Raw genomic sequence first — 23,541 nt, forward strand, 5'->3', positions numbered from 1 at the left:
ATTAACAAAATCCCCTAAGATCTCTAAACTTCAATTGAAATCAGATGTGGCAATTTCAATGAAGAAACAAATGATCACAGTGACCACTAGTACTAAAATTTCACAAATTTTTTTATATTACATAAGAATGGATGTAAGGCATGTGTACGTGTAGGAAGAGAGGAAAGCGATTGGTTCTCAGTGAATGTAGGTTTGCGGCAGGGGTGTGTGATGTCTCCATGGTTGTTTAATTTGTTTATGGATGGGGTTGTTAGGGAGGTGAATGCAAGAGTTTTGGAAAGAGGGGCAAGTATGCAGTCTGTTGGGGATGAGAGAGCTTGGGAAGTGAGTCAGTTGTTCTTCGCTGATGATAGAGCACTGGTGGCTGATTCATGTGAGAAACTGCAGAAGCTGGTGACTGAGTTTGGTAAAGTGTGTGAAAGAAGAAAGTTAAGAGTAAATGTGAATAAGAGTAAGGTTATTAGGTAGAGTAGGGTTGAGGGTCAAGTCAATTGGGAGGTAAGTTTGAATGGAGAAAAACTGGAGGAAGTAAAGTGTTTTAGATATCTGGGAGTGGCTCTGGCAGCGGATGGAACCATGGAAGTGGAAGTGAATCATAGGGTGGGGGAGGTGGCGAAAATCCTGGGAGCCTTGAAGAATGTGTGGAAGTCGAGAACATTATCTCCGAAAGCAAAAATGGCTATGTTTGAAGGAATAGTGGTTCCAACAATGTTATATGTTTGCGAGGCGTAGGTTATGGATAGAGTTGTGCGCAGGAGGGTGGATGTGCTGGAAATGAGATGTTTGAGGACAATATGTGGTGTGAGGTGTTTTGATCGAGTAAGTAATGTAAGGGTAAGAGAGATGTGTGGAAATAAGAAGAGCGTGGTTGAGAGAGCAGAAGAGGGTGTTTTGAAATGGTCTGGGCACATGGACAGAATGAGTGAGGAAAGATTGACCAAGAGGATATATGTGTCGGAGGTGGAGGGAACGAGGAGAAGTGGGAGACCAAATTGGAGGTGGAAAGATGGACTGAAAAAGATTTTGAGTGATCGGGGCCTGAACATGCAGGAGGGTGAAAGGCGGGCAAGAAATAGAGTGAATTGGATCGATGTGGTATACCGGGGTCGACGTGCTGTCAATGGATTGAATCAGGGCATGTGAAGCGTCTGGGGTAAACCATGGAAAGTTCTGTGGGGCCTGGATGTGGAAAGGGAGCTGTGGTTTTGGGCATTATTGCATGACAGCTACAGACTGAGTGTGAACGAATGGGGTCTTTGTTGTCTTTTCCTAGCACTACCTCGCATACATGAGGGGGGAGGGGGATATTATTCCATGTGTGGCAAGGTGGCGATGGGAATGAATAAAGACAGACAGTGTGAATTGTGTGCATGTGTATATATGTATATATCTGTGTGTGTATATATATATATATATGTGTACAGTGAGATGTATGGGTATGTATATTTGCATGTGGGGACATGTATGTATATACATGTGTATGGGGGTGGGTTGGGCCATTCCTTTCGTCTGTTTCCTTGCGCTACCTTGCAAACGCGGGAGACAGCGACAAAGCAAAATAAAATAATAAAAAAATAAGAATGGATACAATAGAACATCTCAAATCCAGCATTTTAAACACTGGAAACTCCCCAAGTTATGTTATACATGAAAAATTTCATCTCTTGTAAAGGGATAATAAACATATGTAGGATTTGGAAGACTTTTCTTTGATAAATCTAATTACATGAAGAAAGTGACACTAAAAGAACTGTTCAAAAAGTCATCACAGCCTTGCAAATGCCTAGGAAGTCTAACCCCTTCAACAAGCCCATTTCCTGATGTTCCTAAGCCTGAGCAGTTTTGCACACTGACACCATCTTGTCTGATGGATGAAATGCAAGACCTGCCTCCTTCCTAAGTCATTCATCTCATTAAAGGAGGATGACATTCACATTCTGTCATCTTCAATCTCAACTGGGTTAGCACTTATCACAAGTGTGTTCCATGGAACATTTGTGTTTTTATGTTCCAAACTGGTCAAACAAAAACAATATAAAATCTAGTCATGGGTCTTATGCCATATAATTCTTTAGATGTTTGGGAAACAAATGCATAGCATGTCATAAGGATATGATTTAAATTTTTCAAGATAAAACCAAGATTATGTTGCAGGTTAAAGTGTGACTCTGATAAGGTACAGACAGGCAAAGGATGGGTGGACAAATGATGGATGGAGATGGATGACAACATTGGACAAAGCGTTCCATAACTGCCTCCAATGCTAACCAGAAATATAACATAGTACTGTGAACACGAAGGAACATATCCATAATATTAACAGTAAAGAACAGTAAGAAAACTTACAAAGCAAGAGTGAAAAAGAAAAACACAAATAATAATATTAAAAGAATGAACAGAGAAAGCACGAACAAGAAACTGTATCATTTAATGTTACCAGATGACATAAAAAGCACAAATGCTGCTAAGGACAGATGGTTGTGAGATGAACAGCAAGTTGCATCTAAGTCACCAGATGGTGGTAATGACAAGTGCTGGCCCAACAGGAGGTCTTCAATTAGTAGGGGGTAGTGCTGGTACCAACCTTTTGGTACAAAGCAGCACTGGTGGTACACCTAAGCCTTCAAAGCAAGGTTGTGCATCAGACAATGTTGGCAATCTTCAAATTGTGCCGGCCAATGGCATTCCACACATTCTTCAACGTTCCGAGAACCTTTGCCTCCTCCCCCACCCTTTGACTCACTTCCACTTCCATGGTTATATCCATTGCTAAATCCACTCCCAGATATCTAAAACACTTCACTTCCTCCAGTTTTTCTCCACTCAAACTTACCTCCCAACTGACTTGTACCTCAACCCTATTGATCCTGATAAATTTGCTCTTATTCACATTTACTCTCAGCTTTCTTCTTTCACACACTTTACCAAACTTAGTCACCAACTTCTACATTTTTTCACTCAAATCAGCCACAAGCACTGTATCATCAGCAAAACACAACTGATTCACTTCCCCAGCCCTCTTATCCACAACATACTGCATACTTGCCCCTCTCTCTAAAACTCTTGCATTAACCTCCCTAACAACCCCATCAACAAACAAATTAAACAACCATGGAGACATCAAGCACCCCTGCCGCAAAGCAACATTCACTGGAAACAAATGACTTTCCTCTCTTCCCACTCGTAAACATGCCTTACATCCTTGATAAAAACTTTTCACTGCTTCTAGCAACTTACCTCCCACACCATATACTCTTAATACCTTTCATAAAGCATCTCTATCGACTATCATGTGCCTTCTCCAGATCCATAAATGCCACATACAAATCCATATGTTTTTGTAAATTTTTCTCATACATACTTCAAACAAAACACCTGATACACACATCCTCTACCACTTCTGAAACCACACTGATCTTCCCAAATCTGATGCTCTGTACATGCCTTCACCCTCTCAATCAATACCCTCCCATACAATTTCCCAAGAATACTTTACAAACATATATCTCTGTAATTTGAACACTCACCTTTATCCCCTTTGCCTCTGTACAATGGCACTAAGCATGCATTCCGCCAATCCTCAGGCACTTCACCATGAACCATACATACAATGAATATCCTTACTAGCCAGTCAACAACACAGTCACCCCCTTTTATAATATATTCCACTGCAACACCATCTAAACACACTGCCTTGCCGGCTTTCATTTTCTGCAAAGCTTTTACTACCTCTTCTCTGTATACCTAATCATTCTCCCTGACTCTCTCCCTCTGCACAGCACATCGACAAAAACACCCTATATCTGCCACTCTATCATCAAACACATTCAACAAACCTTCAAAATACTCACTCCATCTCCTCACATCACCACTACTTGTTATCACCTCCCCAATAGCCCCCTTCACTGAAGTTCCCATTTGTTCCCTATTCTTACGCACTTTATTTACCTTCTTACAAAACATCTTTTCATTCTCCCTAAAATTTAATGATACTCTCTTACCCCAACTCTCATTTCCCCTCTTTTTCACCTCTTGCACCTTTCTCTTGACCTCCTGCCTCTTTCTTTTATACATCTCCCACTCATTTGCATTATTTCCTTGCAAAAATCGTCCAAATGCCTCTCTCTTCTCTTTCACTACTAATCTTACTTCTTCATCCCACCACTCACTACCCTTTCTAATCTGCCCACCTCCCACGCTTCTCATGCCACAAGCATCTTTTGCGCAAGCCATCACTGATTCCCTAAATACATCCCATTCCTCCCCCACTCCCCTTACATCCTTTGTTCTCATCTTTTTCCATTCTGTACTCAGTCTCTCCTAGTACTTCCTCACACAAGTCTCCTTCTCAAGCTCACTTACTCTCACCACTCTCTTCACCACAACATTCTCTCTTCTTTTCTGAAAACCTCTACAAATCTTCATCTTCCCCTCCACAAGATAATGATCAGACATCCCTCCAGTTGCACCTCTCAGCATATCAACATCCAAAACTCTCTCTTTCACGCACCTATCAATTAACATGTAATCCAATAACGCTCTCTGGCCATCTCTCCTACTTACATACGTATACTTATGTATATCTCTCTTTTTAAACCAGGTATTCCCAATCACCAGTCCTTTTTCAGCACATAAATCTACAAGCTCTTCACCATTTCCATTTACAACACTGAACACCCCAAATACACCAATCATTCCCTCAACTGCCACATAACTCACCTTTTTCACTCCATCTTTCCACCTCCACTTTGGTCTCCCTCCACCTCTGACACATATATCCTCTTGGTCAATCTTTGCTCACTCATTCTCTCCATGTGACCAAACCATTTCAAAGCACCCTCTTCTGCTCTCTCAACCACACTTTTTATTACCACACATCTCTCTTACCCCATTATTACTTACTCGATCAAACCATCTCACACCATGTCCTCAAACATCTCATTTCCAACACATCCACCCTCCTCCGCACAACTCTATCCATAGCCCACACCTCGCAACCATATAACACTGGTGGAACCACTATTCCTTCACACATACCCATTTTTGCTTTCCAAGACAATGTTCTCGACTTCCACACATTCTTCAACGCTCCCAGAACTTTCGCCCCCTCCCCACCCCATGATTCACTTCCGCTTCCATGGTTCCATCCGCTGCCAGATCCACTCCCAAATATCTAAAACAATTTACTTCCTCAAGTTTTTCTCCATTCAAACTTACCTCCCAATTGACTTGTCCTTCAACCCTACTGTACCTAATTACCTTGCTCTTATTCACATTTACTCTCAGCTTTCTTCTTTCACACACCTTACCAAACTCAGTCACCAGCTTCTGCAGTTTCTCACATGAATCAGCCAACAGCACTGTATCATCAGCGAACAACAACTGACTCACTTCCCAAGCTCTCTCATCCACAACAGACTGCATACTTACCCCTCTTTCCAAAACTCTTGCATTCACCTCCCTAACAACCCCATCCATAAACAAATTAAACAACAATGGAGTCATTACACACCCCTGCCACAAACCTACATTCACTGAGAACCAATCACTTTCCTCTCTTCCTACACGTTCACAAGCCTTATATCTTCGATAAAAACTTTTCACTACTTCTAACAACTTGCCTCCCACACCATATATTCTTAATACCTTTCACAGAGCATCTCTATCAACACTAACATATGCATTCTCCAGATCCATAAATGCTACATACAAATCCATTTGCTTTTCTAAGTATGTCTCACATACATTCTTCAAAGCAAACACCTGATCCACACATCCTCTACCATTTCTGAAACCCCACTGCTCTTCCCCAATCTGATGCTCTGTACATGCCTTCACCCTCTCAATCAACACCCTCCTATATAATTTCCCAAGCATACTCATCAAACTTATACCTCTGTAATTTGAGCACTCACTTTTATCTCCTTTGCCTTTGTACAATGGCACTATGTAAGCATTCTGCCAATCATCAGGCACCTCACCATGAGACATACATACATTGAATAACCTTACCAACCAGTCAACAATACAGTCACCCCCTTTTTTAACAAATTCTACTGCAATACCATCCAAACCCGCTGCCTTGCAGGCTTTCGTCTTCCGAAAAGCTTTTACTACCTCTTCTCTGTTTACCAAATCATTTTCCGTAACGCTCTCTCTTTGCACACCACCTCAACCAAAACACCCTATATCTGCCACTCTATCATCAAACACATTCAACAAACCTTCAAAATAATCACTCCATCTCCTTCTCACATCACCACTACTTGTTATCACCTCCCCATTAGCCCCCTTCACTGATGTTCCCATTTGTTCCCTTGTCTTACGCACTTTATTTACCTCCTTCCAAAACATCTTTTTATTCTCCCTAAAATCTAATGATACTCTCTCACCCCAACTCTCATTTGCCCTCTTTTTCACCTCTCACACCTTTCTCTTGACCTCCTGCCTCTTTCTTTTATACATCTCCCACTCATTTGCATTATTTCCTTGCAAAAATCGTCCAAATGCCTCTCTCATCTCTTTCACTAATAATCTTACTTCTTCATCCCACCACTTACTACCCTTTCTAATCGGCCCACCTCCCACGCGTCTCATGCCACAAGCATCTTTTGCACAAACCATCACTGCTTCCCTAACTACATCCCATTCCTCCCCCACTCCCCTTATGTCCTTAGTTCTCACCTATTTCTATACTGTACTCAGTCTCTCCTTGTACTTCCTCACACAAGTCTCCTTCCCAAGTTCACTTACTCTCACAACTCTTTTCACCCCAACATTCTCTCTTCTTTTCTGAAAACCTCTACAAATCTTCACCTTCACCCCCAGAAGTTAATGATCAGACATCCCTCTAGTTGCACCTCTCAGCACATTAACATCCAAAAGTATCTCTTTCGCGCGACTATCAATTAACACGTAATCAAATGACGCTCTTTAGCCATCTCTCCTACTTACATATGTATACTTATGTATATCTCTCTTTTTAAACCAGGTATTCCCAATCACCAGTCCTTTTTCAGCACTAAAATCTACAAGCTCTTCACCATTTCCATTTACAACACTGAACACCCCATGTACACCAATTATTCCCTCAACTGCCACATTACTCACCTATAAATTCAAACCACCCATCATTATAACCCGGTCTCATGCATCAAAACTACTAACACACTGACTCAGCTGCTCCCAAAACACTTGCCTCTCATGATCTTTCTTCTCATGCCCAGGTGCATATGCACCAATAATCACCCATCTCTCTCCATCCACTTTCAGTTTTACCCATATCAATCTAGAGTTTACTTTCTTATACTTTATCACATACTCCCACCACTCCTGTTTCAGGAGTAGTGCTACTCCTTCCGTTACTCTTGTCCTCTCACCAAACCCCTGACATTACTCCCAAGACATTCCCAAACCACTCTTCCCCTTTACCCTTGAGCTTCGTTTCACTCAGAGCCAAAACATCCAGGTTCCTTTCCTCAAACATACCACCTATTTCTCTTTTTTTCTCATCTTGGTTACATCCAAACACATTTAGACACCCCAATCTGAGCCTTTGAGGAAGATGAGCACTCCCCGCATGAGTCCTTTTTCTGTTTCCCCATTTAGAAAGTTAAAATACAAGGAGGGGAGGGTTTCCAGTACCCTGCTCCTGTCCCCTTTAGTCGCCTTCTACGACACATGAGGAATGCGTGGGAAGTATTCTTTCTCCCCTATCCCCTATATATATATATATTATATATTATTTTTTTTATTATACTTTGTCGCTGTCTCCCACGTTTGCGAGGTAGCGCAAGGAAACAGACGAAAGAAATGGCCCAACCCCCCCCATACACATGTATATACATACGTCCACACACGCAAATATACATACCTACACAGCTTTCCATGGTTTACCCCAGACGCTTCACATGCCTTGATTCAATCCACTGACAGAACGTCAACCCCGGTATACCACATCGCTCCAATTCACTCTATTCCTTGCCCTCCTTTCACCCTCCTGCATGTTCAGGCCCCGATCACACAAAATCTTTTTCACTCCATCTTTCCACCTCCAATTTGGTCTCCCTATTCTCCTCGTTCCCTCCACCTCCGACACATATATCCTCTTGGTCAATCTTTCCTCACTCATTCTCTCCATGTGCCCAAACCACTTCAAAACACCCTCTTTTGCTCTCTCAACCACGCTCTTTTTATTTCCACACATCTCTCTTACCCTTACGTTACTCACTCGATCAAACCACCTCACACCACACATTGTCCTCAAACATCTCATTTCCAGCACATCCATCCTCCTACGCACAACTCTATCCATAGCCCACGCCTCGCAACCATACAACATTGTTGGAACCACTATTCCTTCAAACATACCTATTTTTGCTTTCCGAGATAATGTTCTCGATTTCCACACATTCTTCAAGGCCCCCAGAATTTTCGCCCCCTCCCCCACCCTATGATCCACTTCCGCTTCATGGTTCCATCCGCTGCCAGATCCACTCCCAGATATCTAAAACACTTCACTTCCTCCAGTTTTTCTCCATTCAAACTCACCTCCCAATTGACTTGACCCTCAACCCTACTGTACCTAATAACCTTGCTCTTATTCACATTTACTCTTAACTTTCTTCTTCCACACACTTTACCAAACTCAGTCACCAGCTTCTGCAGTTTCTCACATGAATCAGCCACCAGCGCTGTATCATCAGCGAACAACAACTGACTCACTTCCCAAGCTCTCTCATCCCCAACAGACTTCATACTTGCCCCTCTTTCCAAAACTCTTGCATTTACCTCCCTAACAACCCCATCCATAAACAAATTAAACAACCATGGAGACTTATTTTATTTTTTTTATTATACTTTGTCGCTGTCTCCTGCGTTTGCGAGGTAGCGCAAGGAAACAGACGAAAGAAATGGCCCAACCCCCCCCCCCATACACATGTATATACATACGCCCACACACGCAAATATACATACCTACACAGCTTTCCATGGTTTACCCCAGACGCTTCACATGCCTTGATTCAATCCACTGACAGCACGTCAACCCCGGTATACCACATCGCTCCAATTCACTCTATTCCTTGCCCTCCTTTCACCCTCCTGCATGTTCAGGCCCCAATCACACAAAATCTTTTTCACTCCATCTTTCCACCTCCAATTTGGTCTCCCTCTTCTCCTTGTTCCCTCCACCTCCGACACATATATCCTCTTGGTCAATCTTTCCTCACTCATCCTCTCCATGTGCCCAAACCACTTCAAAACACCCTCTTCTGCTCTCTCAACCACGCTCTTTTTATTTCCACACATCTCTCTTACCCTTACGTTACTCACTCGATCAAACCACCTCACACCACACATTGTCCTCAAACATCTCATTTCCAGCACATCCATCCTCCTGTGCACAACTCTATCCATAGCCCACGCCTCGCAACCATACAACATTGTTGGAACCACTATTCCTTCAAACATACCCATTTTTGCTTTCCGAGATAATGTTCTCGACTTCCACACATTCTTCAAGGCCCCCAGGATTTTCGCCCCCTCCCCCACCCTATGATCCACCTCTGCTTCCATGGTTCCATCCGTTGCCAGATCCACTCCCAGATATCTAAAACACTTCACTTCCTCCAGTTTTTCTCCATTCAAACTCACCTCCCAATTGACTTGACCCTCAACCCTACTGTACCTAATAACCTTGCTCTTATTAACATTTACTCTTAACTTTCTTCTTCCACACACTTTTCCAAACTCAGTCACCAGCTTCTGCAGTTTCTCACATGAATCAGCCACCAGCGCTGTATCATCAGCGAACAACAACTGACTCACTTCCCAAGCTCTCTCATCCCCAACAGACTTCATACTTGCCCCTCTTTCCAAAACTCTTGCATTCACCTCCCTAACAACCCCATCCATAAACAAATTAAACAACCATGGAGACATCACACACCCCTGCCGCAAACCTACATTCACTGAGAACCAATCACTTTCCTCTCTTCCTACACGTACACATGCCTTACATCCTCGATAAAAACTTTTCACTGCTTCTAACAACTTGCCTCCCACACCAAATATTCTTAATACCTTCCACAGAGCATCTCTATCAACTCTATCATATGCCTTCTCCAGATCCATAAATGCTACATACAAATCCATTTGCTTTTCTAAGTATTTCTCACATACATTCTTCAAAGCAAACACCTGATCCACACATCCTCTACCACTTCTGAAACCACACTGCTCTTTCCCAATCTGATGCTCTGTACATGCCTTCACCCTCTCAATTAATACCCTTCCATATAATTTACCAGGAATACTCAACAAACTTATACCTCTGTAATTTGAGCACTCACTCTTATCCCCTTTGCCTTTGTACAATGGCACTATGCACGCATTCCGCCAATCCTCAGGCACCTCACCATGAGTCATACATACATTAATAACCTTACCAACCAGTCAACAATACAGTCACCCCCTTTTTTAATAAATTCCACTGCAATACCATCCAAACCTGCTGCCTTGCCGGCTTTCATCTTCCGCAAAGCTTTCACTACCTCTTCTCTTTTTACCAAATCATTTTCCCTAACCCTCTCACTTTGCACACCACCTCGACCAAAACACCCTATATCTGCCACTCTATCATCAAACACATTCAACAAACCTTCAAAATACTCACTCCATCTCCTTCTCACATCACCACTACTTGTTATCACCTCCCCATTTGTGCCCTTCACTGAAGTTCCCATTTGCTCCCTTGTCTTACGCACTTTATTTACCTCCTTCCAGAACATCTTTTTATTCTCCCTAAAATTTAATGATGCTCTCTCACCCCAACTCTCATTTGCCCTTTTTTTCACCTCTTGCACCTTTCTCTTGACCTCCTGTCTCTTTCTTTTATATATATATATATATTTATATATATATATATATATATATATATATATATATATATATATATATATAGGGGAAACAGAAGAAGGAGTCATACGGGGATTGCCCATTCTCCTCGAAGGCTCAGACTGAGGTGTCTAAATATGTGTGGATGTAACCACGTTGAGAAAAAAGGAGAGATAGGTAGTATGTTTGAGGAAAGGAACCTGGATGTTTTGGCTCTGAGTGAAACGAAGCTCAAGGACAAAGGGGAAGAGGGGTTCGGGAATGTTTTGGGAATAAAGTCAGGGATTGGTGAGAGGACAAAAGCATAGGAAGGGGTAGCACTACTCCTGAAACAGAAGCAGTGGGAGTATGTGATAGAGTGTAAGAAAGTAAACTCTAAATTGATTTAGGTAAAATTGAAAGTGGATGGAGAGAGGTGGGTGATTATTGGTGCCTATGCACTGGGGAATGAGAAGAAAGATCATGAAAGGCAAGTGCTTTGGGAGCATATGAGAGTGTGTTAGCAGTTTTGATGCACGAGACCAAGTTATAATTATGGGTGATTTGAATGCAAAGGTGAGTGATGTGGCAGTTGAGGGAATAACTGGTGCACATAGGGTGTTCGGTGCTGAAAATGGAAATGGTGAAGAGCATGTAGATTTCTGGGCTGAAAAAGGACTGGTGATTGGGAATACCTGGTTTAAAAAGAGAGATATACATAAGTATACATATGTAAGTAGGAGAGATGGCAAGAGAGCATTATTGGATTGTGTTAATTGATAGGTGCATGAGAGAGAGACTTTTGGATGTTAATGTGCTGAGAGGTGCAACTGGAGCGATGTCTGATTATAAACTTGTGGAGGCAAAGGTGAAGATTTGTAGAGGTTTTCAGAAAAGAAGAGAGAATGTTGGGGTGAAGAGAGTGGTGAGAGTAAGTTAGCATGAGAAGGAGACTTGTGTGAGGAAGTACCAGGAGAGACTAAGTGCACAATGGAAAAAGGTGAGAGCAAAGGACATAAAGGGAGTGGGGAAGGAATGGGATGTAGTTAGTGAAGCAGTGATGGCTTGTGCAAAAGATGCTTGTGGCATGAGAAAGGTGTGGAGGTGGGCAGATTAGAAAGGGTAGTGATTGGTGGGATGAGGAAGGAAGATTATTAGTGAAAGAGACGATAGAGGCATTTGGTCAATTTTTGCAGGAAAATAGTGCAAATGACTGGGATATGTATAAACGAAAGAGGCAAGAGGTCAAGCGAAAGGTGCAAGAGGTGAAAAAGAGGGCAAATGAGAGTTGGGGCGAGAGAGTATCATCAAATTTTAGGGAGAACAAAAAGATGTTTTGGAAGGTGGTAAATAAAGTGCATAAGACGAGAGAACAAATGGGAACATCGGTGAAGGGAGTTAATGGGGAGATAATAAGAAGTAGTGGTGATGTGAGGAGATGGAGTGAGCATTTTGAAGGTTTCTTGAATGAATTTGATGATAGAGTGGTAGATATAGGGTGTTTTGGTCAATGTGTTGTGTGAAGTGAGAGGGTCTGGGAGAATGATTTGGTAAACAGAGAAGAGGTAGTGAAAACTTTTCAGAAGATGAAAGCCGGAAGGCGGCGGGTTTGGATGGTAATGAAGTGGAATTTATCAAAAAAGGTGGTGACTGTATTGTTGACTGGTTGGTGAGGATATTCAACGTATGTATGGTTCACGGAGAAGTGCCTGAGGATTGGTGGAATGCATGCATAGTGCCAATGTACAAAGGCAAAGGGGATAAAGGTGAGTGTTCAAATTACAGAGGTATAAGTTTGTTGAGCATTCCCTGGGGATAGGGGAGAAAGAATACTTCCCACGTATTCCCTGCGTGTCGTAAAAGGCGACTAAAAGGGAAGGGAGCGGGGGGCTGGAAATCCTCCCCTCTCGTTTTTTTTTTTTTTTTTTTTTTTTTTTTTTTTTTTTTTTTCCCCAAAAGAAGGAACAGAGGAGAGGTCCAGGTGAGGATATTCCCTCAAAGGCCTAGTCCTCTGTTCTTAACGCTACCTCGCTATCGCGGGAAATAGCGAATAGTATGAAAAAAAAAAAAAAAAAAAAAAGTTTGTTGAGTATTCCTGGGAAATTATATGGGAGGATATTGATTGAGAGGGTGAAGGTATGTACAAAGCATAAGATTGGGGAAGAGCAGTGTGGTTTCAGAAGTGGTAGATAATGTGTGGATCAGGTGTTGGCTTTGAAGAATTTTTTTTTTTTTTTTTTTTTTTTTATACTTTGTCGCTGTCTCCCGCGTTTGCGAGGTAGCGCAAGGAAACAGACGAAAGAAATGGCCCAACCCCCCCCATACACATGTACATACACACGTCCACACACGCAAATATACATACCTACACAGCTTTCCATGGTTTACCCCAGACGCTTCACATGCCTTGATTCAATCCACTGACAGCACGTCAACCCCTGTATACCACATCGCTCCAATTCACTCTATTCCTTGCCCTCCTTTCACCCTCCTGCATGTTCAGGCCCCGATCACACAAAATCCTTTTCACTCCATCTTTCCACCTCCAATTTGGTCTCCCTCTTCTCCTCGTTCCCTCCACCTCCGACACATATATCCTCTTGGTCAATCTTTCCTCACTCATTCTCTCCATGTGCCCAAACCATTTCAAAACACCCTCTTCTGCTCTCTCAACCACGCTCTTTTTATTTCCACACATCTCTCTTACCCTTACGTTACTTACTCGATCAAACCACCTCACACCACACATTGTCCTCAAACATCTCATTTCCAGCACATCCATCCTCCTACGCACAACTCTATCCATAGCCCACGCCTCGCAACCATACAACATTGTTGGAACTACTATTCCTTCAAACATACCCATTTTTGCTTTCCGGGATAATGTTCTCGACTTCCACACATTTTTCAAGGCTCCCAAAATTTTCGCCCCCTCCCCCACCCTATGATCCACTTCCGCTTCCATGGTTCCATCCGCTGACAGATCCACTCCCAGATATCTAAAACACTTCACTTCCTCCAGCCTCTCACCATTCAAACTCACCTCCCAATTGACTTGACCCTCAACCCTACTGTACCTAATAACCTTGCTCTTATTGACATTTACTCTTAACTTTCTTCTTCCACACACTTTACCAAACTCCGTCACCAGCTTCTGCAGTTTCTCACATGAATCCGCCACCAGCGCTGTATCATCAGCGAACAACAACTGACTCACTTCCCAAGCTCTCTCATCCCCAACAGACTTCATACTTGCCCCTCTTTCCAAAACTCTTGCATTTACCTCCCTAACAACCCCATCCATAAACAAATTAAACAACCATGGAGACATCACACACCCCTGCCGCAAACCTACATTCACTGAGAACCAATCACTTTCCTCTCTTCCTACACGTACACATGCCTTACATCCTCGATAAAAACTTTTCACTGCTTCTAACAACTTTCCTCCCACACCATATATTCTTAATACCTTCCACAGAGCATCTCTATCAACTCTATCATATGCCTTCTCCAGATCCATAAATGCTACATACAAATCCATTTGCTTTTCTAAGTATTTCTCACATACATTCTTCAAAGCAAACACCTGATCCACACATCCTCTACCACTTCTGAAACCACACTGCTCTTCCCCAATCTGATGCTCTGTACATGCCTTCACCCTCTCAATCAATACCCTCCCATATAATTTACCAGGAATACTCAACAAACTTATACCTCTGTAATTTGAGCACTCACTCTTATCCCCTTTGCCTTTGTACAATGGCACTATGCAAGCATTCCGCCAATCCTCAGGCACCTCACCATGAGTCATACATACATTAAATAACCTTACCAACCACTCAACAATACAGTCACCCCCTTTTTTAATAAATTCCACTGCAATACCATCCAAACCTGCTGCCTTGCCGGCTTTCATCTTCCGCAAAGCTTTTACTACCTCTTCTCTGTTTACCAAATCATTTTCCCTAACCCTCTCACTTTGCACACCACCTCGACCCAAACACCCTATATCTGCCACTCTGTCATCAGACACATTCAACAAACCTTCAAAATACTCATTCCATCTCCTTCTCACATCACCACTACTTGTTATCACCTCCCCATTTACGCCCTTCACTGAAGTTCCCATTTGCTCCCTTGTCTTACGCACCCTATTTACCTCCTTCCAGAACATCTTTTTATTCTCCCTAAAATTTACTGATAGTCTCTCACCCCAACTCTCATTTGCCCTTTTTTTCACCTCTTGCACCTTTCTCTTGACCTCCTGTCTCTTTCTTTTATACTTCTCCCACTCAATTGCATTTTTTCCCTGCAAAAATCGTCCAAATGCCTCCCTCTTCTCTTTCACTAATACTCTTACTTCTTCATCCCACCACTCACTACCCTTTCTAAACAGCCCACCTCCCACTCTTCTCATGCCACAAGCAATCTTTTGCGCAATCCATCACTGATTCCCTAAATACATCCCATTCCTCCCCCACTCCCCTTACTTCCATTGTTCTCACCTTTTTCCATTCTGTACACAGTCTCTCCTGATACTTCTTCACACAGGTCTCCTTCCCAAGCTCACTTACTCTCACCACCTTCTTCACCCCAACATTCACTCTTCTTTTCTGAAAACCCATACTAATCTTCACCTTAGCCTCCACAAGATAATGATCAGACATCCCTCCAGTTGCACCTCTCAGCACATTGACATCCAAAAGTCTCTCTTTCGCACGCCTGTCCATTAACACGTAATCCAATAACGCTCTCTGGCCATCTCTCCTACTTACATAAGTATACTTATGTATATCTCGCTTTTTAAACCAGGTATTCCCGATCATCAGTCCTTTTTCAGCACATAAATCTACAAGCTCTTCACCATTTCCATTTACAACACTGAACACCCCATGCATACCAATTATTCCCTCAACTGCCACATTACTCACCTTTGCATTCAAATCACCCATCACTATAACCCGGTCTCGTGCATCAAAACCGCTAACACACTCATTTAGCTGTTCCCAAAACACTTGCCTCTCATGATCTTTCTTCTCATGCCCAGGTGCATATGCACCAATAATCACCCACCTCTCTCCATCAACTTTCAGTTTTACCCATATTAATCGAGAATTTACTTTCTTACATTCTATGACATACTCCCACAACTCCTGTTTCAGGAGTATTGCTACTCCTTCCCTTGCTCTTGTCCTCTCACTAACCCCTGACTTCACTCCCCAGACATTTCCAAACCACTCTTCCCCTTTACCCTTGAGCTTCGTTTCACTCAGAGCCAAAACATCCAGGTTCCTTTCCTCAAACATACTACCTATCTCTCCTTTTTTCACATCTTGGTTACATCCACACACATTTAGGCACCCCACTCTGAGCCTTCGAGGAGGATGAGCACTCCCCGCGTGACTCCTTCTTCTGTTTCCCATTTTAGAAAGTTAATACAAGGAGGGGAGGATTTCCGGCCCCCCGCTCCCGTCCCCTCTAGTCGCTTTCTACGACACGCGAGGAATACGTGTTGAAGAATATATGTGAGAAATACCTAGAAAAACAAATGGATTTCTAAGTGGCATTTATGGATCTGGAAAAGGCATATGATAGAGTTGATAGAGATGCCCTGTGGAAGGTATTGAGAGTATATGGTGTCGGAGGCAAGTTGCTAGAAGCAGTGAAAAGTTTCCATCGATGATGTAAGGCATGTGTACGAGTAGAAAGAGAGGAAAGTGATTGGTTCTCAGTGAATGTCGGTTTGAGGCAGGGGTGCGTGATGTCTCCATGGTTGTTTAATTTGTTTATGAATGGGGTTGTTAGCGAGGTGAATGGAAGAGTTTTGGAGAGAGGGGCAAGTATGTAGTCTGTTGTGGATGAGAGGGCTTGGAATGTGAGTCTGTTGTTCGCTGATAATACAGCGCTGGTGGCTGATTCGGGTGAGAAACTGCAGAAGCTGGTGACTGAGCTTGGGAAAGTGTGTGAAAGAAGAAAGGTGAGAGTATATGAGAATAAGAGCAAGGTTATTAGGTACAGTTGGGTTGAGGGACAAGTCCATTGGGAGGTAGGTTTGAATGGAGAAAAACTGGAGGAAGTGAAGTGTTTTGGATATCTGGGAGTGGATTTGGCAGCGGATGGAACCATGGAAGCGGAAGTGAGTCACAGGGTGGGGGAGGAGGCGAAAGTTCTGGGAGCACTGAAAAATGTGTGGAAGGCGAGAACATTATCTCGGAAAGCAAAAATGGGTATGTTTGAAGGAATAGTGATTCCAACAATGTTTTATGGATGCAAGGTGTAGGCTATAGATAAGGTTGTGCGGAGAAGGGTGGATGGGTTGGAAATGAGATGTTTGAGGACAATATGTGGTGTGAGGTGGTTTGATCGAGTAAGTAATGAAAGGGTAAGAGAGATGTGTGGTAATAAATGAGTGTGATTGAGAGAGCAGAAGAGGGTGTTTTGAAATGGTTTGGTCACATGGAGAGAATGAGTGAGGAAAGATTGACAAAGAGGATATATGTGTCAGAGGTGGAGGGAATGAGAAGTGGGAGACCAAATTGGAGGTGGAAGGATGGAGTGAAAAAGATTTTGAGCGATCAGGACCTGAACATGCAGGAGGGAGAAAGGAGTGCAAGGAATAGAGTGAATTAGAACGATGTGGTAGACAGGGGTCGATGTGCTGTCAATGGATTGAACCAGGGCATGTGAAGCGTCTGGGTTAAACCATGGAAAAGTTTGTGGGGCCTGGATGTAGAAAGGGAGCTGTGGTTTCTGTGCATTATACATGACAGCTAGAGACTGAGTGTGAACAAATGTGGCCTTTGTTGTTTTTTCCTAGCGCTACCTCATGCATGTGCGGGGGGAGTGGGGTGTCATTTCATGTAAGGCAGGGTGGCAACAGGAAATGAATAAAGGCAGCAAGTATGAATTATATATATGTGTATATATGTTGGAAAGGATCACAATTTTGCGCGTGATCAAGATATTCCTATGAGTCCACGGGGAAAAATGAAACACGATAAGTTCCCAAGTGCACTTTCGTGTAATCATCACATCATCAGGGGAGACACAAGAGAGAAATATAAGTCAGTTGATATACATCGAAGAGATGAAGCTAGGACGCCATTTGGTAAACATAAGACATGTTTTGGAAAATCATATGTCTACCTCGCAAATGCCGGAGACAGCGACAAAGCAAAAATAAAAATATATATATATATATATATATATATATATATATATATATATTGACGTTTGTGTAAATAAATCATACATTTTCTTTTTTCCATAGCCAGAGGTTGAACCATTATGTGACATTCTTTTTTTTCTCTTTTTTTTTTCATTCATTTCAAGCTAGAAGTTTCAGTTTTCTAAATTGTTTCTTAAATTTATCATATGTATATATATGTATGTGTGTGTGTGTGTATATGTGCGTATGTATGTGTATGTGTGTGTATGTGTATATGTATGTATATATGTATATATATATGATTTGGTGGAAATTGAGGGAAAAGTATAGCATTGAATCTAGCACAGATATTAAACTGAAGTAGATTTGCATAGATTATTTGAGAAGAGTATTAATGAACATAAAGATTTACCTGTGTGTGTGTGTATATGTGCGTATGTATGTGTATGTGTGTGTATGTGTATATGTATATATATATGTATATTATCCCTGGGGATAGGGGTGAAAGAATACTTCCCACGTATTCCTCGCGTGTCATAGAAAGCGACTAGAGGGGACGGGAGCTGGGGGCCAGAAATCCTCCCCTCCTTGTATTAACTTTCTAAAATGGGAAACAGAATATATATATATATATATATATATATATATTTTTTTTTCTTTTTTTATACTTTGTCGCTGTCTCCCGCGTTTGCGAGGTAGCGCAAGGAAACAGACGAAAGAAATGGCCCAACCCCCCCCCCCATACACATGTACATACACACGTCCACACACGCAAATATACATACCTACACAGCTTTCAATGGTTTACCCCAGACGCTTCACATGCCTTGATTCAATCCACTGACAGCACGTCAACCCCTGTATACCACATCGCTCCAATTCACTCTATTCCTTGCCCTCCTTTCACCCTCCTGCATGTTCAGGCCCCGATCACACAAAATCTTTTTCACTCCATCTTTCCACCTCCAATTTGGTCTCCCTCTTCTCCTCATTCCCTCCACCTCCGACACATATGTCCTCTTGGTCAATCTTTCCTCACTCATTCTCTCCATGTGCCCAAACCATTTCAAAACACCCTCTTCTGCTCTCTCAACCACGCTCTTTTTATTTCCACACATCTCTCTTACCCTTACGTTACTTACTCGATCAAACCACCTCACACCACACATTGTCCTCAAACATCTCATTTCCAGCACATCCATCCTCCTGCGCACAACTCTATCCATAGCCCACGCCTCGCATCCATACAACATTGTTGGAACCACTATTCCTTCAAACATACCCATTTTTGCTTTCCGAGATAATGTTCTCGACTTCCACACATTTTTCAAGGCTCCCAAAATTTTCGCCCCCTCCCCCACCCTATGATCCACTTCCGCTTCCATGGTTCCATCCGCTGACAGATCCACTCCCAGATATCTAAAACACTTCACTTCCTCCAGTTTTTCTCCATTCAAACTCACCTCCCAATTGACTTGACCCTCAACCCTACTGTACCTAATAACCTTGCTCTTATTCACATTTACTCTTAACTTTCTTCTTCCACACACTTTACCAAACTCAGTCACCAGCTTCTGCAGTTTCTCACATGAATCAGCCACCAGCGCTGTATCATCAGCGAACAACAACTGACTCACTTCCCAAGCTCTCTCATCCCCAACAGACTTCATACTTGCCCCTCTTTCCAGGACTCTTGCATTTACCTCCCTAACAACCCCATCCATAAACAAATTAAACAACCATGGAGACATCACACACCCCTGCCGCAAACCTACATTCACTGAGAACCAATCACTTTCCTCTCTTCCTACACGTACACATGCCTTACATCCTTGATAAAAACTTTTCACTGCTTCTAACAACTTGCCTCCCACACCATATATTCTTAATACCTTCCACAGAGCATCTCTATCAACTCTATCATATGCCTTCTCCAGATCCATAAATGATACATACAAATCCATTTGCTTTTCTAAGTATTTCTCACATACATTCTTCAAAGCAAACACCTGATCCACACATCCTCTACCACTTCTGAAACCACACTGCTCTTCCCCAATCTGATGCTCTGTACATGCCTTCACCCTCTCAATCAATACCCTCCCATATAATTTACCAGGAATACACAACAAACTTATACCTCTGTAATTTGAGCACTCACTCTTATCCCCTTTGCCTTTGTACAATGGCACTATGCACGCATTCCGCCAATCCTCAGGCACCTCACCATGAGTCATACATACATTAAATAACCTTACCAACCAGTCAACAATACAGTCACCCCTTTTTTAATAAATTCCACTGCAATACCATCCAAACCTGCTGCCTTGCCGGCTTTCATCTTCCGCAAAGCTTTTACTACCTCTTCTCTGTTTACCAAATCATTTTCCCTAACCCTCTCACTTTGCACACCACCTCGACCAAAACACCCTATATCTGCCATATATATATATATATATATATATATATATATATATATTTTTTTTTTTTTTTTTTTTTTTTTTTTTTTTTTTATACTTTGTCGCTGTCTCCCGCGTTTGCGAGGTAGCGCAAGGAAACAGACGAAAGAAATGGCCCAACCCCCCCCCCATACACATGTACATACACACGTCCACACACGCAAATATACATACCTACACATATATATATATATATATATATATACATACCTACACATATATATATATATATATATTTTTTTTTTTCTTTCTTTCAAACTATTAGCCATTTCCCGCATTAGCGAGGTAGCGTTAAGAACAGAGGACTGGGCCTTTGAGGGAATACCCTCACCTGGCCCAATTCTCTGTTCCTTCTTTTGGAAAAAAAAAAAAACGAGAGGGGAGGATTTCCAGCCCCCCGCTCCCTCCCCTTTTAGTCGCCTTCTACGACACGCAGGGAATACATGGGAAGTATTCTTAATCCCCTATCCCCAGGGATAATATATATATATATATATATATATATATATATATATATATATATATATATATACTTAGAAAAGCAAATGGATTTGTATGTAGCATTTATGGATCTGGAGAAGGCATATCATAGAGTTGATAGAGATGCTCTGTGGAAGGTATTAAGAATATATGGTGTGGGAGGAAAGTTGTTAGAAGCAGTGAAAAGTTTTTATCGAGGATGTAAGGCATGTGTACGTGTAGGAAGAGAGGAAAGTGATTGGTTCTCAGTGAATGTAGGTTTGCGGCAGGGGTGTGTGATGTCTCCATGGTTGTTTAATTTGTTTATGGATGGGGTTGTTAGGGAGGTAAATGCAAGAGTTTTGGAAAGAGTGGCAAGTATGAAGTCTGTTGGGGATGAGAGAGCTTGGGAAGTGAGTCAGTTGTTGTTCGCTGATGATACAGCGCTGGTGGCGGATTCATGTGAGAAACTGCAGAAGCTGGTGACTGAGTTTGGTAAAGTGTGTGAAAGAAGAAAGTTGAGAGTAAATGTGAATAAGAGCAAGGTTATTAGGTACAGTAGGGTTGAGGGTCAAGTCAATTGGGAGGTGAGTTTGAATGGAGAAAAACTGGAGGAAGTGAAGTGTTTTAGATATCTGGGAGTGGATCTGGCAGCGAATGGAACCATGGAAGCGGAAGTGGATCATAGGGTGGGGGAGGGGGCGAAAATTCTGGGGGCCTTGAAGAATGTGTGGAAGTCGAGAACATTATCTCGGAAAGCAAAAATGGGTATGTTTGAAGGAATAGTGGTTCCAACAATGTTGTATGGTTGCGAGGCGTGGGCTATGGCTAGAGTTATGCGCAGGAGGATGGATGTGCTGGAAATGAGATGTTTGAGGACAATGTGTGGTGTGAGGTGGTTTGATCGAGTAAGTAACGTAAGGGTAAGAGAGATGTGTGGAAATAAAAAGAGCGTGGTTTAGAGAGCAGAAGAGGGTGTTTTGAAGTGGTTTGGGCACATGGAGAGAATGAGTGAGGAAAGATTGACCAAGAGGATATATGTGTCGGAGGTGGAGGGAACGAGGAGAAGAGGGAGACCAAATTGGAGGTGGAAAGATGGAGTGAAAAAGATTTTGTGTGATCGGGGCCTGAACATGCAGGAGGGTGAAAGGAGGGCAAGGAATAGAGTGAATTGGAGCGATGTGGTATACCGGGGTTGATGTGCTGTCAGTGGATTGAATCAAGGCATGTGAAGCGTCTGGGGTAAACCATGGAAAGCTGTGTAGGTATGTATATTTGCGTGTGTGGATGTATGTATATACATGTGTATGGGGGGGGGGGCATTTCTTTCGTCTGTTTCCTTGCGCTACCTCGCAAACGCGGGAGACAGCGACAAAGTATAATAAATAAATTAATATATATATATACATACCCTATGATCCACTTCCGCTTCCATGGTTCCATCCGCTGCCAGATCCACTCCCAGATATCTAAAACACTTCACTTCCTCCAGTTTTTCTCCATTCAAACTCACCTCCCAATTGAATTGACCCTCAACCCTACTGTACCTAATAACCTTGCACTTATTCACATTTACTCTTAACTTTCTTCTTTCACACACTTTACCAAACTCAGTCACCAGCTTCTGCAGTTTCTCACATGAATCAGCCACCAGCGCTGTATCATCAGCGAACAACAACTGACTCACTTCCCAAGCTCTCTCATCCCCAACAGACTTCATACTTGCCCCTCTTTCCAAAACTCTTGCATTCACCTCCCTCACAACCCCATCCATAAACAAATTAAACAACCATGGAGACATCACACACCCCTGCCGCAAACCTACATTCACTGAGAACCAATCACTTTCCTCTCTTCCTACACATACACATGCCTTACATCCTCGATAAAAACTTTTCACTGCTTCTCACAACTTGCCTCCCACACCATATATTCTTAATACCTTCCACAGAGCATCTCTATCAACTCTATCATATGCCTTCTCCAGATCCATAAATGCTACATACAAATCCATTTGCTTTTCTAAGTATTTCTCACATACATTCTTCAAAGCAAACACCTGATCCACACATCCTCTACCACTTCTGAAACCACACTGCTCTTCCCCAATCTGATGCTCTGTACATGCCTTCACCCTCTCAATCAATATCCTCCCATATAATTTACCATGAATACTCAACAAACTTATACCTCTGTAATTTGAGCACTCACTCTTATCCCCTTTGCCTTTGTACAATGGCACTATGCACGCATTCTGCCAATCCTCAGGCACCTCACCATGAGTCATACATACATTAAATAACCTTACCAACCAGTCAACAATACAGTCACCCCCTTTTTTAATAAATTCCACTGCAATACCATCCAAACCTGCTGCCTTGCCAGCTTTCATCTTCCGCAAAGCTTTTACTACCTCTTCTCTGTTTACCAAATCATTTTCCCTAACCCTCTCACTTTGCACACCACCTCGACCAAAACACCCTATATCTGCCACTCTATCATCAAACACATTCAACAAACCTTCAAAATACTCACTCCATCTCCTTCTCACATCACCACTACTTGTTATCACCT

General features: G+C 42.4%; 1 protein-coding gene across 1 annotated transcript in view; it reads right to left on the bottom strand.

Annotated features, from left to right (window-relative positions):
* The window catches only part of Helz (Helicase with zinc finger), a 292,336-nt gene that overhangs the window by 146,839 nt on the left and 121,956 nt on the right, over positions 1-23,541 (bottom strand). The gene's annotated exons all lie outside the window — the stretch shown is intronic.

This window comes from Panulirus ornatus, chromosome 6 (genome assembly GCF_036320965.1).
Source record: "Panulirus ornatus isolate Po-2019 chromosome 6, ASM3632096v1, whole genome shotgun sequence".
NCBI classification, from domain to species: domain Eukaryota; kingdom Metazoa; phylum Arthropoda; class Malacostraca; order Decapoda; family Palinuridae; genus Panulirus; species Panulirus ornatus.